At 45.4% G+C, this 16,044-nt stretch overlaps 1 long non-coding RNA gene across 2 annotated transcripts in view; it reads left to right on the plus strand.

Moving 5' to 3' along the window:
- Positions 1–370: 370 nt before the first annotated feature.
- The window catches only part of LOC116216423 (uncharacterized), a 58,058-nt gene continuing 42,384 nt past the window's right edge, over positions 371–16,044 (plus strand). The window contains exons 1-3 of one of the 2 annotated variants that reach the window (XR_014882306.1): positions 371–564; positions 2,341–2,894; positions 3,616–8,524. This is a non-coding gene — a long non-coding RNA (uncharacterized LOC116216423). Of the gene's footprint in view, positions 565–2,340; positions 2,895–3,615; positions 16,010–16,044 lie in introns of both variants that reach the window. The other variant, XR_014882305.1, reaches the window with a different exon arrangement.

Raw genomic sequence — 16,044 nt, forward strand, 5'->3', positions numbered from 1 at the left:
ACAAGGCAAAGCATGGACGCTTTGTACACTGTCACAGTGCACGTAGGCAGCAGACACTCATGCAGGCTGTGGCAGAAGCCACCATCGCTGGCTTTCTCCCAGTGCTGGAGGTTTCTGCTACTTCAGTCCAGGCTGTGGGGTGAGAGCTTCCTCTCATGCATAGAGAGGGACGTTGTAAACACAAAATGTATGTCTCTGCTAACCTGCCCCTGTTCTGGCTGAGAAAATGCAAAAAACATTCAAGCACAGTTCAGCAAAGCAGATCTGAAGGGATTGTAACCACAGGCACGGAGGATAACCTCTTCCACCAGCACATTAACTTGGGAGGACGTGCATCTGTAGCCCAGCCCCCTGTGTGGACTTTGTTAGATTATCTCTAGGGAGATGACTGCAGAGGAACCTGCAGCTCGTTTGTAGCGTGAAACCACGCAGCTCCTCCTCCAGCTGCCACTGTGCTCCTGCTTATAGGGCAGCTACTCGGTTCATCTATGTTTGCCTTGAAGACAGGGGGCAGGTGTAAGCTTTTTGTACACTCAGCGTGGTTTGTCCCTCCATGAAACTCAGGTGAGCTGCTTCTTTGTTGACTGCAAACAGGGAGCATCTTCACAGGGAACTTCTCTGCTTAAATCAAAGTGAAACTTCACCCTGGGCTTTCTTATTGCTGCCTCCTGAGTCACCACATCCTTCTCTTGTCACCTCCACCTTTCAGTTTAGAAAGTGGCAATGAGACATAGTATTCAGCAGTGTGAACTGGGTCTGTGTGTGAGGAATGAATTTATAGAGGGGTTAAAATTTGCTCTTTGAAAGCAGAGAGCACCAAAAGGTCCACCTGGGGAGTCAGTTGTTGGCGTGCTGCAGTTTTACAGCGCTTACCTACATTTCTTGTGGAGACAAGCCCCAAGGAATCTGAAGACTTGGCTTATTTTCCTGATCCTGCAAAGATTTCCTGCCTTGCCCAGCCATGGGTAAGTCTTTTAGGTGCACATTTTCAAGCTCAGGCTTTAATTTTAGCCCTCTGGCTTAAGATATCCAGAATCTGTCCTGCACGTGTATTAATACTTACAGCTCCAGCCAAAATTAACAGAAGCTGCCTATACACAAAAGTGCACAGAAAATTAGATGCTACTTAGAAAAACAAGGCCTGCCCTGTCTTACTCAGCTTGCTTATGTGTTTAGTGGAGATGATAACACCTGTCCAGCTGCAGAGACATCAGGCTAAATTAATTAAGGTTAGCAAAGGATGTGAAGCAATTAATTAGTTTTTGCAGAGTTGCTTGCACATGTAAAGGAAAAGAGCTCTTTGAGCACTGTTTCTCTTGTTTTCGTCTTTCTATTAGAATCAAATGAGGATAAACATTACCTCCTTCACAGAAAGCTCAGCTAAAGGTTATATGCCCACGAAGAGTTTGGTTTTACTTGGAAGGATTAGGGCATGAGATTTTGGTTCCTCTCACTTGTTTATGAGCATGAATTTACTACACATAAATCACTGCAGGTCCGAACATTGCTGTTGCCTTAACACAAAGTAAGAGAGCACAGAATCACCCTTTAATGTTGTGCAATTGGACAGGATTTGGCTTGTCCTGATTTTGTGTTTGGAGAACTCGGGCTGCCCTTTGTGCTCGATGTTCTACCTCTTTTTCTCTTGAAGGTCCAGTGGAGAAATCCGACTGGGCGCGTTTGCATCACTCACTCACTGCCTGTTCTTTGTCTGTGTGCAATGTTTTGCTGAAATTAAAGCACAGCTTTCTTCTCTTTGCTCACTGTGGGATTTCCCAGTGTTTCACAAGGCTGCCGTTTGATGAACATTTCAAGCTGGCACTGATGCTGAAAGAAACAGTCATGTTTTCTTTATACCTGTTCCCTTGTATCTAGTCCAGGGTGCACGTGGCTGTAAGATGGACCAGATCAGGGAGGGAATCTGGCTCAGAAAATAGCTGTTTCTGTCTTGTAATCACATTTGTTTTATGTGGTTCCCTTTCATGACAGGGCTTAACAGCAGGGCAAAGAAGAGGAGCTGGGGAGAGAGGGAGGAGAGGCCAGGCTTCTCCAGGTGGGGAGCCTTACTGTTTCTCCATGTCTCTCTGTCTTTCACTCCGCTATCTCCTGGAGGTGGCAACAAGCTAATGTGACTCAGGAGCCAGAAGGTGAGGGGGTTGCTGTGGATGAAGGCCTACATTGTGTCCTTCTGAACCCAAGGCTATTCCCCTCCCCCTTTCCATTCTTTGGGTTACTCAGCAGAGCTGCTCCCATTCACATAAGCTAACAATCTGTTTGAGAAGAAACAATTAGGGCTGTAGAAGTTGTTGACATCCTATTTTCTTTTCTTTTTTTTTCCAGTGACATAACGGGTACTCCAGCTAGCTCATCCTTTTGTGCTCTCCATCTCTTGCAATGAATACATGAAGATGCATGAGGGTAGAACTTCCAAACAGCTGGGACCAACAGCTAAAGATCACAGCCCACAGCGTAGCTTTTGAGCTGGCTGGTAATTGGAAACACTGTGCACTCCACTGCTCGGTCTCACAGGCTCCCTGGCCAGCTGTGGGCTGCTCACCACCACCACTGAGCCCACAGTGCAGGGACGAGCCACAGCACACAGTGAGGATAGGCTGTGGTTGTGGGAGGCCATCAGGTTGGCTTGCGTGTCTTTTTCCAGGAAGTCGAGTGCATACTCCCTGCTTCTTCTTTTTACATGATCTTCAAGAGTTCAGCTTAAAGCAGCTGCAGAAAAAAGCATCCTGTTGCAGAAGAGCCAATGGCCCTGGGAACAGACTGCTTTTATAAAAAGCCTTACGAGAGCCAGATGCCCCCTACCCTGACAAAGACTGATCAGGTGGCTGCTGGTATCGCCTTTCAGTGCTCATTGGCAAGGGTGGAAACACAGAATGATGGTGAGTTTTCAGGTGGAGATGCATTTTATTTTTGCTTCAGTGATGCAGATGGAAAGAGTTGTGCTATGCAAAGCAGCACCGGTGTAGGGACAAAAAGGAGGACTATCGGTGTCTGAGAATGCATGCAATTACTGTAATTTTCACATGCAGGGTGCCATGGATTTATGCTTTGTGAGAGGTCAGGTCAGATCATCAGCATGGAAAATAAATCCATTGGATGTATCTCTGGGGGGTGCAGGAGGCTGTGCTGCAAGTCTTTTGGCACGGGGTGAGTTTTGGACAGGCAGTCACTTTGCAGATCGGAGAAGGGAGGAATAGACGCTGAGCTGAGCCGCAAGTCTTTGCAGAACCAAAGCACTAATTCTTCCTGCAACCGCTCTTGGGTCATTTCTGAGCCAGGTGGTAAGTCGGGATGTTTCTTCAAAGTGCCACGTAGGGCTTGCAGAGATTATTCAGACCGTTCGTTGCAGTGTTGCAACAAAATCTTCTTTTTCCTTCCCTCTCTCATAATCTGAATCCTGCTCACACCAGTACCTAACACGCATTTCATGAATTATTTTGGGGATGAAACAGAAACTCCCTGCTCGATCCAGCAGCCTGACAGGTTTTTATCTCAAGAAGATTTTTTTTTTTTTTTTTTTTTTTTTTTTACAGTTATAAATGCCAAGAGATGCGATGCGGCACAACTCCAACCCTAAACTCGCTCCCAATTCACTTTCAGGCATTTCCCCAGCACTTCCCCACCCGAGTGGCCGCAGCAGGTGTTCCGTGGAGGAAGAGGAGGATGAAGCCCGGCGTGCGAGCCAGCCTCGCCGGCTGCCGAGTGCCAGCAGAGGGTGCTGCGCCGTGCCGCCGGCCGGCAGGGACGGGTGGAACGGGAGGGATGCGAGAGGGACGCGGGAGGCTGCGGCCCCAGGCAGCTCCATGCCTGCCGGTCCCTGCTGTGGTTGCCAGGCTGCTTGGTTTGGTTGCCCCGCAGCTAGTTAGCTCCGTCTGATGAACCTCTGGAGAAAGCAAACGTTTGTGGCCGTGTTGATGTGCAAGGAGAAAAACGTCGACATCACAGATAACGTGGTTGGTACATCTCGAGGCAACATGTGTAGAAAACAGCACTTAAAAGGGTTGGTTTATTAACTTTGCACTCCTGTGGTGTAACCAGCCGTGAGAGAGAATTAGTCTCTCTTTAGCAGAAGGCATCACATCCCTCTGCTTATCTCCTTTGCTGCCGCTCTCCCCAGCAGCCGCACGCCTTGGTGCCTGCTGTCCCACACGTCCGGGACTGCTGTACAGAGCTCTCCTTATACAGACGTCTCTTGGCATGAAGGCACTCCCTGGGAGCACGACTGTAGGTTGAAATTCTGCCTTCTTGGAATAAGCAAATGCCAGGGGTTTATTTCCTATTAAGCTAGCAAGGCAGTTTGTGCATTTAGCCGCAGTTTGCTGTCTCCAACCAGATACGGGTGGATACTTCATGTTTTCCTTCCTCTTTATATTTCCAGCCTGGGAAACAGCAAAAAGTTTGTGCAAATGCAACATCTGTGGGAGAGAGAGAGAGAGAAAAGGATGAGGCAGGCTGGCCAGGCAGCCAGCCTCAGGAGATGGTAAGACAGAAGAGCTATTCATTGTGAGGCAGTTGCTCCTCACCCTGCTAGACTATAAATTGGACACCTTATTAAGAGCTGATCCTCCGACAGCCCCACCCCGGGCTGTGCTCACACTCCAGAATAGAAGAACGTAATCCCGTTTTGCTCTGGGTGCCTGCTGTTGGGTGAGCACATGTGTGAGCAGGACAGAGGACACGAGGCAGAAGGCAGCAGCACGCTTTTTGGTTCAGCTTAGGAAAATAAGGCAAACTTTTAGGAGGGAACAGGGAGGAGGTTGGATGGCAGAGAAGTTTGGGCTCTCGCACTATGATGCGCTGGTTGCCTTACCAAATAATGAAACCAGTATTACATTTTTTCTTTTTTTCTTTTTCTTTTTTTTTTTTTTAACTTGTTTTCTCAGTTGTAACTTAAAAATGCTGACTCACTTGCACTGTGTGCCAACACAAATGTTGCTGAGGAAATCAATCATCGTGAGAGCCTGGTGAGATATAACCCCACAGTGGCACAGGCTTTGAGTGGGCCTCTTTGGTCATTCCAAGTTTCTTCTTCAGACAATCCACCTGGTAATTTCCTTCTTGTCAGGTGAGCCCAAAGGTCTGAGCAGACTTAGGCAGATGTCATGTTGAATGGTTGCTGTGGTGAAAAATTCACAGCAATGTGAGGTTAGTAAATTCATCCGTTGTATCATCCTTGGCAAGACTTCTAAGCTTTTCAGCCTTTGCAAACCTTTAACCATTTGAAAGGTTCTTGGGCTTGCATTTGAAGTGCACAAGCTATTGCCAGTTGCTGTCAGAAATAAATATCTTTGTGTATTCTTCAGAGCTTGTTTTTTGTGCTGAAGAAAACAGGATGGATTACAGGCCTGTTGTGCTGTATCTGAATACTATTCCTGTTGATATATTCATGTTTTCCCTTCCAAGTGAAACCAACTGGAGGAATCATGCAATACTAGATGTGCTGGGAGGATTCTGCATTTTCAGAACATCTGCTCATTGATTCCTCTGCTGAGGTTCCTCTGCTTTACTTTCCTTGGCAGGCAATTTAAACATAGTTAGATACATTGCAACTGAGCAGTGATCAGGTAACTCAAAGTAACATGGAAATGTGACCTTCATACAAGCCTCTTTCCTTCTCATGTAAAACTGAGTTAAGAACACAGATTCAGGTGCATTTCAGTTGTATCTCCTAGACTCGTTGCCTTGGGTTGCATATCATATAATTGAAAAACAGCCTTTGCATTTCCTTTAGGAGGAAATACATTTTTTTTCAGTTCTGAAAAATCTAGGATATTGCTGTGGCTCATTTGAAGATGGTCGTGTGATTCTCTAGGTTGTGATTGCCTGGCTGTAGCTGGTGTATTGGAAGGCACTGACTTGTAAGATGTTCCTGGATACCTTAATTTGTGTGCCTCAGATGATTTTACATGCTTATAAAAATGAACACAAAGCATCTTCAGCGTTTCTCTCACTTCTCCTAGATTCTACTTGAGGGACTTCTTAGTTTTGCCAATGATTTTGCTTCCCAGTAAAACAATGTGTCTGAATTCATGCTCTGTGTGTAAGTCTGTCTGTGTATGTGATTTCATTGTGTCCTAACCTCCCCAAAAGTATGGGCCTGCTGGTTGGTTTTTTGACTGAATTTGGCAAAATAATTGAGATTTCAAACCGAAGTTCCAAGAATGCTTTAAAAAGAAGGGCTAGGTAGGTACAGGAGAGGACTTTTTTTGTGCTACAGCCACCCTGGTGCTGTCAGCTCTGATCACCTTTTATCGTGTATCAGTGAAACTGCACGGGAGTGGGCCCTTGGAAATCAGTCTTCAACACGTGTCAGACGTGGATTACTTGTTAGTACTGGTGGTTTTGGTACAGTTAGAATAGAGGAGAGGAGGCTGGGTTGAAAACCTGGAGTTTTGTCTTTTGTTCTAGACTTTTGAGATTTATGGTTTTCCCCTGTATGTAGTCAGAATTTTGCAGTTATGTCCTAGGCACTAGAGAATCTGTCCCTAGTGCACCTATCCTTCAAATTGGGTATTTACTGTGTCACAGAGCAGTATGACTGCCAGATTTCAACATAGCTGTGGCTGTCTTTACACCAATTTTTGCTGAGGTGTTGAAAGATTTGAAAATAAGGCCTTTGGGACTAAGCGGTGAGCAGAGCAAAGATCAGAGTTTGAACTTGCTTGGAGGTCTTGTGTTGCTGAATAAACAGACTGACATTTTTGTTTGGGGCATCATTTCTAAACCCACCGTGTTCGTAGAAATCAAGCGTAAGGAACAAGTTCAATCTAGCAGGTCATCTGATCAGAAATAGCAGTGAAGAATGGAGGTATTTGCAACAACAGCTGTTAGGATTTCTAGAAGGAATGAGTTCAGATAAACATTAAATCTCCATTTTGTCTTAATGCCAGTGATGGAGAATGAATGACATTATGGAAATGTGAAATGCTTTCCTCTACCATCTTCAGCCCAGGCTCTTGCAACAATTCAGCTTCTGCCAACTTCTCTTCATTCATTTGCTGATTCAGCCAAGCCCTTGTAGAGCTGGGTAACGGTGTTATTTGCATGGGAGGTGAAGATGATGGAGAGATGGGTGTCATATGTGTACTGCTGACAAGTCACTCCATGGTGCCACTGAATCTTCTCTACAGGCTTTATATAGATATTGAACAGGCTGGGTGAGGGGAAAGAATTTTATGTTATTCAGCAGGTGGAAAAGGTTTTGGAGGTTAAGGAAAGAGCAAGTGCTTATCATAAATCTCTTGAGCTTACTGGAGATTGATGTAAGGGATGTCTGAAGACGTATCAGCTCAGTTCCAAAGGGCTGTGGACAGGCATTTATTTTCAAACAGCTGAGCTGGCTGGAGATCTTTCAGCCATTCCAGATGCTTGCTACCATCCCTCTGCTGATGGTTGCCATACCCATTGCTCTGCTGATAGAAAAGGTAGTCCAAAGTCTTCCTGATCTATCAGGTGAAGTCTCTCAGATAGTTGTAAGTGCTGATAAAGGTGGTATTATTTAAAACAGCTGAAACTGCATTACCTTTACAAGAGAGAACATTCACATTACTGTGAGTTTTGGAAATGAGAGAAAGGAGAAAAGAAGACCTCAGCCCATCCTACAGAGCATTCCCACAGCCCCAGGCAGCTTCTACATTGCCTCCTGAGGGCCTGAAGATGGGCGAGGCATGTGTGTGGGGCTAGGTACATCTTCTGGAACAGCTGCTGTTTTGGGGTTTGCTTTTATGAGTGAACATGTGCTTGGATATTTTGTATAGATCTTGTGCTTAAAATATATATAAAATGCTTGTTTCTTACATGAGTGACTGAAATGATGTATGTGTGTCAGCCTCCTACAGGGTCACGTACCTCATGTGGCAAAAGCTCAAGTAACCAAGAGTTTCTTATTATCCAACAGATAATATCTAACAGAGCTCTTATAAGAAATTGTTATTAATATATTAATACCACTATGGTTAAAACTGAACCAGCAAGTTAAAATAAAATGTTTAAGCTGGGGCAAAGAAGAAAGCTCATGCATTTGGATGTTCATTCAGAAATGGGAGGAATGGGAAGAACTGGGATGAAAACCTGTGGGTGTTTTTAAGACATCCTGGAATTCTTGCAGGTTTTCCAGATCCAAAAACACAGAACTGCTGGAGAATCCTTCACATGTACACAGGCAAAACAGAGCAAGAATATTGGTCATCCTTGATGGCCATTCTGTCTCTGAACTGGGCCAGAATGAAGCATCCTACCTTAACAACAGTCCAAAACTCTGCTGGAATTTGGACTAGCATCCAAACTCAAGGCACAGGCTCTTCTAAATAAAAATAACTTGATCACAAGCTATTTTGGGGTGATGACTTTCAGACAAGAAATGTAGGGCTTACATAGGTTTTTACTTCTGTCAAATACATCTGGATGCTGTACTCCTTCCTGCCGATACTGTGAACTTGCTCTCTTCAGCTCAGAGCCGAAGAACCACAACTGGAAGCTACAAACAGTACAACAACTGATGTTATTCAAGGTAAACAGCAAGTTTTTTTTTGGTTGTTTATTTATTCCACAGAGGGTATTCTGCTACTCTGGTTGCTGCTGATGCTGATAAAATTTCTGTCATGGCCTGTGATGAACAGCATGCAATGTTGGTTCAAGATAAGAGTCGAAGAGTCTTCTCCAAATAGGAATCCCCATAGATCTGGCTTTTTTGATAGGGTGGTAGTTAACAAAACTGCCAAACCTGGCGCCATTGACATTGCTGCCAAAACTGTCTGTCACCATCCTCTCCCCTTCCCACAGCCCCCAGTAACAAATCTGTTTTTTTCCTGTTTACTTGGATATACCTGGTATTATGATAGGAACAGTTCCCGTTCATGAAGAATGCGGTGGGATATAGCTAGTTGTAAGGGACAGGAAGCAAAGGAGGAAGCAGTATGCTGGGCTATTGTTGTTAATGGCACTGAGCAGCAAATGCTAAAGCATGTTTTACATCAGTGTGAGCACTGCTGCGTATGATGTCCTACTGGGACTGCCTGCACTGTGTGCAGCAGATGGGCAGCAGGAGAGTTTCACTGCTGGGTTCTGAGGTAAGAGTGCTTCCTAGCAGGAGCTCCAAGCAGTCTATGAGCTTCAGTTGATTTAAAGCTTTGGACCTTCTAAATTATTATCCAGTTGTATCCCGGAGCAAGACATATTTGCTGAAGATGTCACAGGAAGTTTTCAGCTGTGCCAAGTGTATAAACTAGATCTTCTGACTCATAGATCTAGGGTTTAATTGAAGGAGTTTTCTTCCTCTTTACATAGCTAGCCTGCCTTCTCTTTGACATTATCCCACCCTCCCCTAATCAGTGGGTGACATCTGATCCCTATGACTCTTCTGCAACCTTTAAGGCCTATTGTATTGGGTCCAAGATCTTGTGTTTTATTTCTGGCTGTTCTAATTTTGAGTCCATCCCCACAATTCCAGGGAGCTCACCCCTGGACTGGCTGCAAGCCCTTGGGAAGCAGGGTTCCCCTTGATGGTACATCCCACTGTGGAGCAGAGATTTCCCTGAACCAGTCACTGTCCTCCACTAAACCCTAGTGTGGAGGATGCCTATTGCCTCCCACGTGCTTCCTGCAATTTCTGCTTAAGTATAGTATTCTTTGCTCTTTCTCTGCAGTTGGAATGTAAAGCTGCTTTCTGTAGATTTAAAGTTGCTGCCTCCTCTGAAGTGGCTTTATTTTAGTGCTCAGCTCAGTGATTCCTACACAGTACTTAACCAAACAGGCATCTGAAGTCCAAATACTTTATTTAGATCTAAGTTAACACGTAGCATTGCTTCTATCAGTATTATGAGATTTTCTTGTGTCTTTAACCTCAGTGTTCTTGGCTCACTTTCTCCTCAAAGCATTTGCAATTTTCAGTTTGGGCAACAGATGTGAAGGACCAAATCCTGCACTAATTTAAGTCTGTAAGAGGAATAGAACTACATCTCTGCACATGAGAACACAGGATGCTGAAATAATTCCACCATTTTGAAAAGCACATGGCCTAGAGGACTGATGCTGAGAGATGTCATTTAGGATTATCTAATTCCTGAACCTGTAAATCCTGATGTAAAGATATATTTTTCCCTGGTTATATACTTTTACTGATGAAGACATTCTTTAAAAAAAAAAATACAATAAGATTAGATGTTAGATGTGCATCTAGAACTCCTAACTGGACTTATAACACCTTTATAACAGCTTTTTACACAATACACCACTTTTCCAATCCTACCTAGTATCAGAGGCTTATCTCCACCAGCAGAGTCCATGGATTGAGACTGATATTAAAATAATGTTTAACATTTGCACAGATGATGAAAATTCAGTTTCAAGTTCAGTTTTGTAGTTTTGTAGATTTTTATTTTTCAGAATTTGAACTGGCATATTTAAAAATGTGTCCTGTGTTTTTATTCCCAGCTCCTCTGTTTGCTTTGGCTCAATTGCAAGTTTTTATTTTGAGTTTTGCAGCTTACCTGATGCAATACATACACACCAAATTAAAATGACACACAAAATTAAAACGACAGCAGTGTTGAAGTTTTTTTTTTAAAAAAAAAAAAAAAAAAAAAGCCATGTTGTGCTGGAAACATGCTGAAAAGAAATGTTTCAACACTGCTGGAACTCTTTGTTTTCCTGGTTTTCTTCCTGAATGAAATCCTGGCAAAATCAGCTGGATTTTGTGATGAGTTTGGCTCCAGCATAGCAGGATCCTAGCAGTGTTGCTTCTGATGGCTTGAGAAGTGCAGGAGCGGAGGAGCTCCCAGCGCGGAGGGTTTTGTTCCAGGAGAAGAGTCCTCCTGGTCTATGAAGAGGAGCGATTCAATGTGCCTTCCGTTCGGGAGTAGGAGGGGAAGGAGGGAGAGGGACGAGGACACTTCCCTCGCAGCGCTTTGTCAGGGCTTCTGGCCAAGAATGTAAGTCTAAATTCAAGTCGTCGAGTACTGTGCCAGATCCTGAGAGTTTGGGAGTCCCTTTGTCCAGAAGCTTGCAAAAGTTAAGGTAGTTGCCAAATGGGATGTGTGGCATCCATGTAATACATCTGACGCATGAAAATGGGTTCCCGTTGAGCTTACCGTGGTGCCTGAGGCAAAAGTACTTCTGATTCCCTGCATGATGCAGTAATTACTGGGCTGCTGCTGCTTGCCTTAAACCCGGCTACAGTGGCAGCTCAGGACAACCGCCAGCCTCAGGTCAGGCTGAGGCAGATGGCACGCACTCAGGGAGGGAAGGTGGGGCTGTCTTTGGTTCTGCTCTTTCTCTGGGATGAGAGGAGAGGACCTGATGGCATTTGCATTTCTCCTTAGACTCAACCATTAAGTCTGGTGACAGAAATGAACCTTTCGCCCTGGACATGAGCCAAGAAACTATTTTCTCTCTCTTTTTTTTTTTTTTTTCTTTTTCTCCCGTCTCTTTCATAACTGTCATTTTTATGTATCTCTGGAACATATCACGTACTACTATCACGCGCTGTAGGTGTGCTCCCTTATTCCTTTAGCTGTGTTCTGCTTCCCATCTGCCAGGTGAGAGCCTCTCCTTGACTGGCTGATGCTTGCTTGCCATAGGTGACAGGGGGGACTGAAACCATTGTTTCTGCCCCACAGAGAGCCTCTGCATCTCAAAGAAAGGGAAGTCTGCCCTGGAAACCCCATGAGCTGTGTCAACAGGGTTGTAGCGATTCCCATAGGATGAGGCTGCCTGTTTTCCTGTGCTTTGCTGGAAAGTTCAGCCAGTCGTGCTTGTGCAAACCCCTGGAGGGCTCTGAGGCTGAGCAGGTGTCAGCAAGGACGTAGCTGGGGTTGCAGAACTCCTATTACAGGCTGTGCTGGCCAGAGAGGTAATTTGTCTTGGTAGGAATTGTCTTTGTGTTTCACAGGGATGCTGCTGGAGAACAATAAGCAGGGGAAATCCCACAATGACATTTCCCAAGCTAATAAAGTGGGTTTTTCATTTATGTACTGAGAGGGGCAATCCCAATCTGCTGAGTGATGTCCTGTGCTGAGGGGTTGTCAAGGGCTGCCAGTGGAGTTGCTCTGATACAAGACACATCTTTGCAGAGACATTGGTTCTGACATGTACTGCACTAAGAAAATAAAGCTGTAGAATTTTTGAGGACTGTCACAGCCTGGGTAACTGTGCTGTGTTTTGGGACACAACTCAGCCGCTCCAGTTCCACAGGTAGCAGCACCGCTTGTCCTCTACAGCCTGTGCCAAGAGTGGGGTTTCCTCTGCAAAGCAGGGCACGGTCTCTCCTGTCCGCCTGAATTGGGTTGGAGAGCATGTCCTTTCCCATCTCAGCAACACAGGAGCAGGGGCCTCCCAGTCCCCCACCATCTCCTCCGTTTGCATTGGGATTGCTTTTTTCTCGGCCTCTCTGACTGCAGTGAGCCATCCTTTCCCTTTCTGCCCTGGGCTGGCTGTGAGTGAGGCTTCCTCTGTGTCCCTCCTGTGAAGCGGACTCACTTCCAGTGCACTACAGGCAGGCCTCTATTTGGATGAACATCCCTGTTAAATATGTATGAAGCTGACTGACTGCAGCTTCCTACTTGTCCAGGCTTTATTCCTTTTTTATTCATTTGCCTTCTGCTTTATTGGGACTTTTTTACTTAGAGGAAGAACGTACTCATCTCTGTGAGTTTTGACTTATTTGAGAGACTGCCCTCAATTTGTTTGTCTTTAAAACTTCCTCCCCTCCTCCTCCACTCCATCTCTTGCTCTTTTCCTTTTTTTTTCTCCTCTGCAGCTGCTGGACAGCTTTGTGACCACCAGTCAGGATGGCTGTTTGCCACTCTCTTGTGATTACTGCCATGTGCTCTTCCCCTTGTGCTGCTCCCTGTGTTCTTCCCCAGTCAAAGAGAAATTCTCCTCTGCAGAGCCTGGGCACAGTTGTTCCTTGTCTGATGCAAGAGATCATGCTTAGCTCTGACTCCATGGAAAGCCAAGCATTTAATTTGGTGATTTTTGCCTTATGCTTCTTCGTATAACATGAGGTGTTCATTTGGCATTTATGTACTCTTTTGTCAGGGCTTTGACTCACCTATGTTTGGCAAGTGGTGGCTATCTCAACCTGGGTGTTTGTTGCCACTGTGCCACAGCCGCCAGGCAAACAAAACGCATGCTTGTGCCTCTGTGGTGGCAAGGTGAAGTCTTTCATGAGAGCCTGTGATGCAGCCAGGTTGTGGATGGTTGGTGGTTGGCTCTCCTGTGGCCAGGGAGGCTATAAGGAGGTCTCACCATAGCTGGATGAGCTGGAGCTATGCTTGTCAGCACTTCCAGCACTGGTGGTGAAGGTTCATCAGGAAGTTGGGGCTTCATAAAAAGACTTTTGTTTTGAGTGGGGCAAATATCCTCCTGACGGCATTGGCTGCGTAAGGGTGTACTCACCCCGTGAGCTGGAGTAACCCACCTGCGCTGTGCCTGAGGGCTTTGGCTGGGGTTTGCAGGCATGCAAAAGGAACTTCAGCACCCAGTTCCTGACAAAGCTTTGCCTTTAAAACCTTCAGGGTGTTGTGATTTCCCATCCTCTCTAGTCATCAGGGAATCTCTCAAGATTAAGAAAAAGCAAGAGAGATCTCCAAATGCACATACTGGCCTGCAAGCAGGAGTTCCACTCACTGAAGTGAGGGCTGGTTAGAAGGCTGCCAGAACATGGATGCCATCAGTTGCTTGGAGATTTTACGACATATCAGCATAGTGACTCCTCCTGGAGGAGGAGCAGTGTGAGGTTCTTCCTGGCAGCCCTTCTGATGCCCCTCGGGGAAGCGAGTGCCTTAGCTGTCACAGGCCTGGGAAGGAGGATATCTGCACCCTTGAAGGGGTTTCGTGCCAGGTGGCAGGCACTTTGCTGGAAAGGGAACACCTGATGTCCTTGTCCTGCCTAACCAGGACAAAGAAGAGCTTTCCCTCTACTGAAGTCACTCCTACATCTCCCTGCTTGTTTACTCTGCAGGGAGGCCCACACAGCCTGCAAAACGCCCCAGCCTCTGACAGGGGTGTGTCGTGCCTCTGCTGACACCCAGCCAAGGCTGCCTGAATAATGGCAGCATCAGCCTGGATCAGGGTCAGCTCACGCCTATGATCCTGCCTGTATGGGCCTGGTGCTGAGCAGGGAGGCCCCTTCACAGCAGGAGCAGCCCCTTCCATGGGCAGACCCAGAATCCATTGCGGTGGCCTCCCTAAACTGCCAGGGTTGGTTTTTTGCTTATCTGAAGAAACAACTTATCTAGGCCCATGGATGCTTATAAATATTCGGTTACTTCAGTATTGATGCATAAATTCAAAACTACTCTTGGTTAAAATCTCAGAACAAAATTGTAGTCACTGTTAACCCAGAATGCTGACTGGTACTCCCATCCAACATCACTGTGCATTTTCCATTGATATTTTATGATGAAGCCATGAAGCCTGGCATCTTTCAATTTTATAATAGAAACACATTCACAACAACAAAAACATCAGTAAAGTTAATACTGTCCAGGTCACTGGATTAAAACCCATCTATCAGTTGTTTTTTATCCCACTACCTTTGGCTTTTCCTGCACCTGTTTCCACAAGCGCTGGAGCACTCATGTTCCATCTGTCTTTTCTGTGGTCACATGAAATCATCTGGGAGTATAAGCATGATGATGAAAGACAAGTGTGGTGGATTTCCATCTCTGGGATTAAGGGGAAACTGAAGAAAGATTCCCCCACAAGCTGGCTCTTATAATCAGCGCTAACATCTGAGTCAGCACAATCTGTGACTGCCAAAATTCAAAGCTGTGTGCTGTCACAGCCACAACCTCTGCAGCTTCCTGGTTACCTGGATTAAGCTAAGGTTGAATCCTACAGGAGCTCCTGTTCCTCTGGCAGGAATGACTGAGCCCAGGTCAGATAAGTGTCAGGCATCTGAAGCTGAATGCATGACCCTGCTCCTCTGGAAGCTGCTGGAAAATGTCCCATTTGAATTAAAAAAATAATGACAAGGCCGAGGCCTGTAGTGTGTTGAGCATTCATGGACATTGACTGGAGCGCGAGGCTGCAGGAAATCCCTCATGTTTTGAAGAATCATCTCTGTGATACCAACATGATACTCAAGTGAGGTATTGCATATTTAAGTACTCCGAGTTTCCAGGAAGAAAGGATGTGCGGATACTGTGACTCACTAGAAGAATTACTTCTAGTGACTCAAAAGCTTGTGTGCTGATGTTTCCTAGTTTGTCTCTGTATTCCACCATGGGCCCAAAACCCTGCTTTGAGGACTGGAGAAAGTTGGCAACCTTGAGGATCCTCCCTGTCCTTGTGCAGCACTCTGGTGGGAGAGATTAACCTCTCATTGCCTCATCAGTATAGCCTAATTCAGTTCTGAGTTGTTACAACAAATGAATTGGCAGCCCAGGGATCCAGAAGTCTGATGGTGGCAGTTTTGCTTGAAAGAGGGACTTTTATTTTGCCTAAAAAGTGGAGACTTTTGCCTAAAAGTTAATGGTGCAGGACACTTGGGCTTTGATAAAATTACAGAGGGATTTCTGGAGTCTTCATAAGACTCCTCAGTGGTGGTGTGCAGGTTTGGGAATGATCTCGTGATTTGAAGATTCTGTCGGTGTGCTTACTCAAAGATGATAGATCCTAGGAAGAGACAGGTCCAGATAGATTTAAAGTTGGGGAGCTCTTCAGCCCTGCCTATCTTTTTCTTTCCTTCTTTCTTTCTTTCTTTCTTTCTTTCTTTCTTTCTTTCTTTCTTTCTCTCTCTCTTTCTCTCTTTCTCTCTTTCTCTCTTTCTTCTCTTTCTTTCTCTCTTTCTCTCTTTCTTTCTCTCTTTCTCTCTTTCTTTCTTTCTTTCTTTCTTTTGAAAGAGGACAGAAAGAGATGTCACTCTTATTCTTGTTTTATAGCTGACTGACCAGGAAACCATTCCCATTGGGCAAAAGGTGAAACTGAGATCCTTTGTAGCTGTGTGTTTTTGTTTCCTATTATTACTGCAGGGAACCAAACTCTACAAAACGTGAGTACTACACATTGAAATGAATCCAGATAGCT

The sequence above is a fragment of the Meleagris gallopavo genome, chromosome 3, assembly GCF_905368555.1.
Source record: "Meleagris gallopavo chromosome 3, MGAL_WU_HG_1.1, whole genome shotgun sequence".
Taxonomy (NCBI): Eukaryota; Metazoa; Chordata; class Aves; order Galliformes; family Phasianidae; genus Meleagris; species Meleagris gallopavo.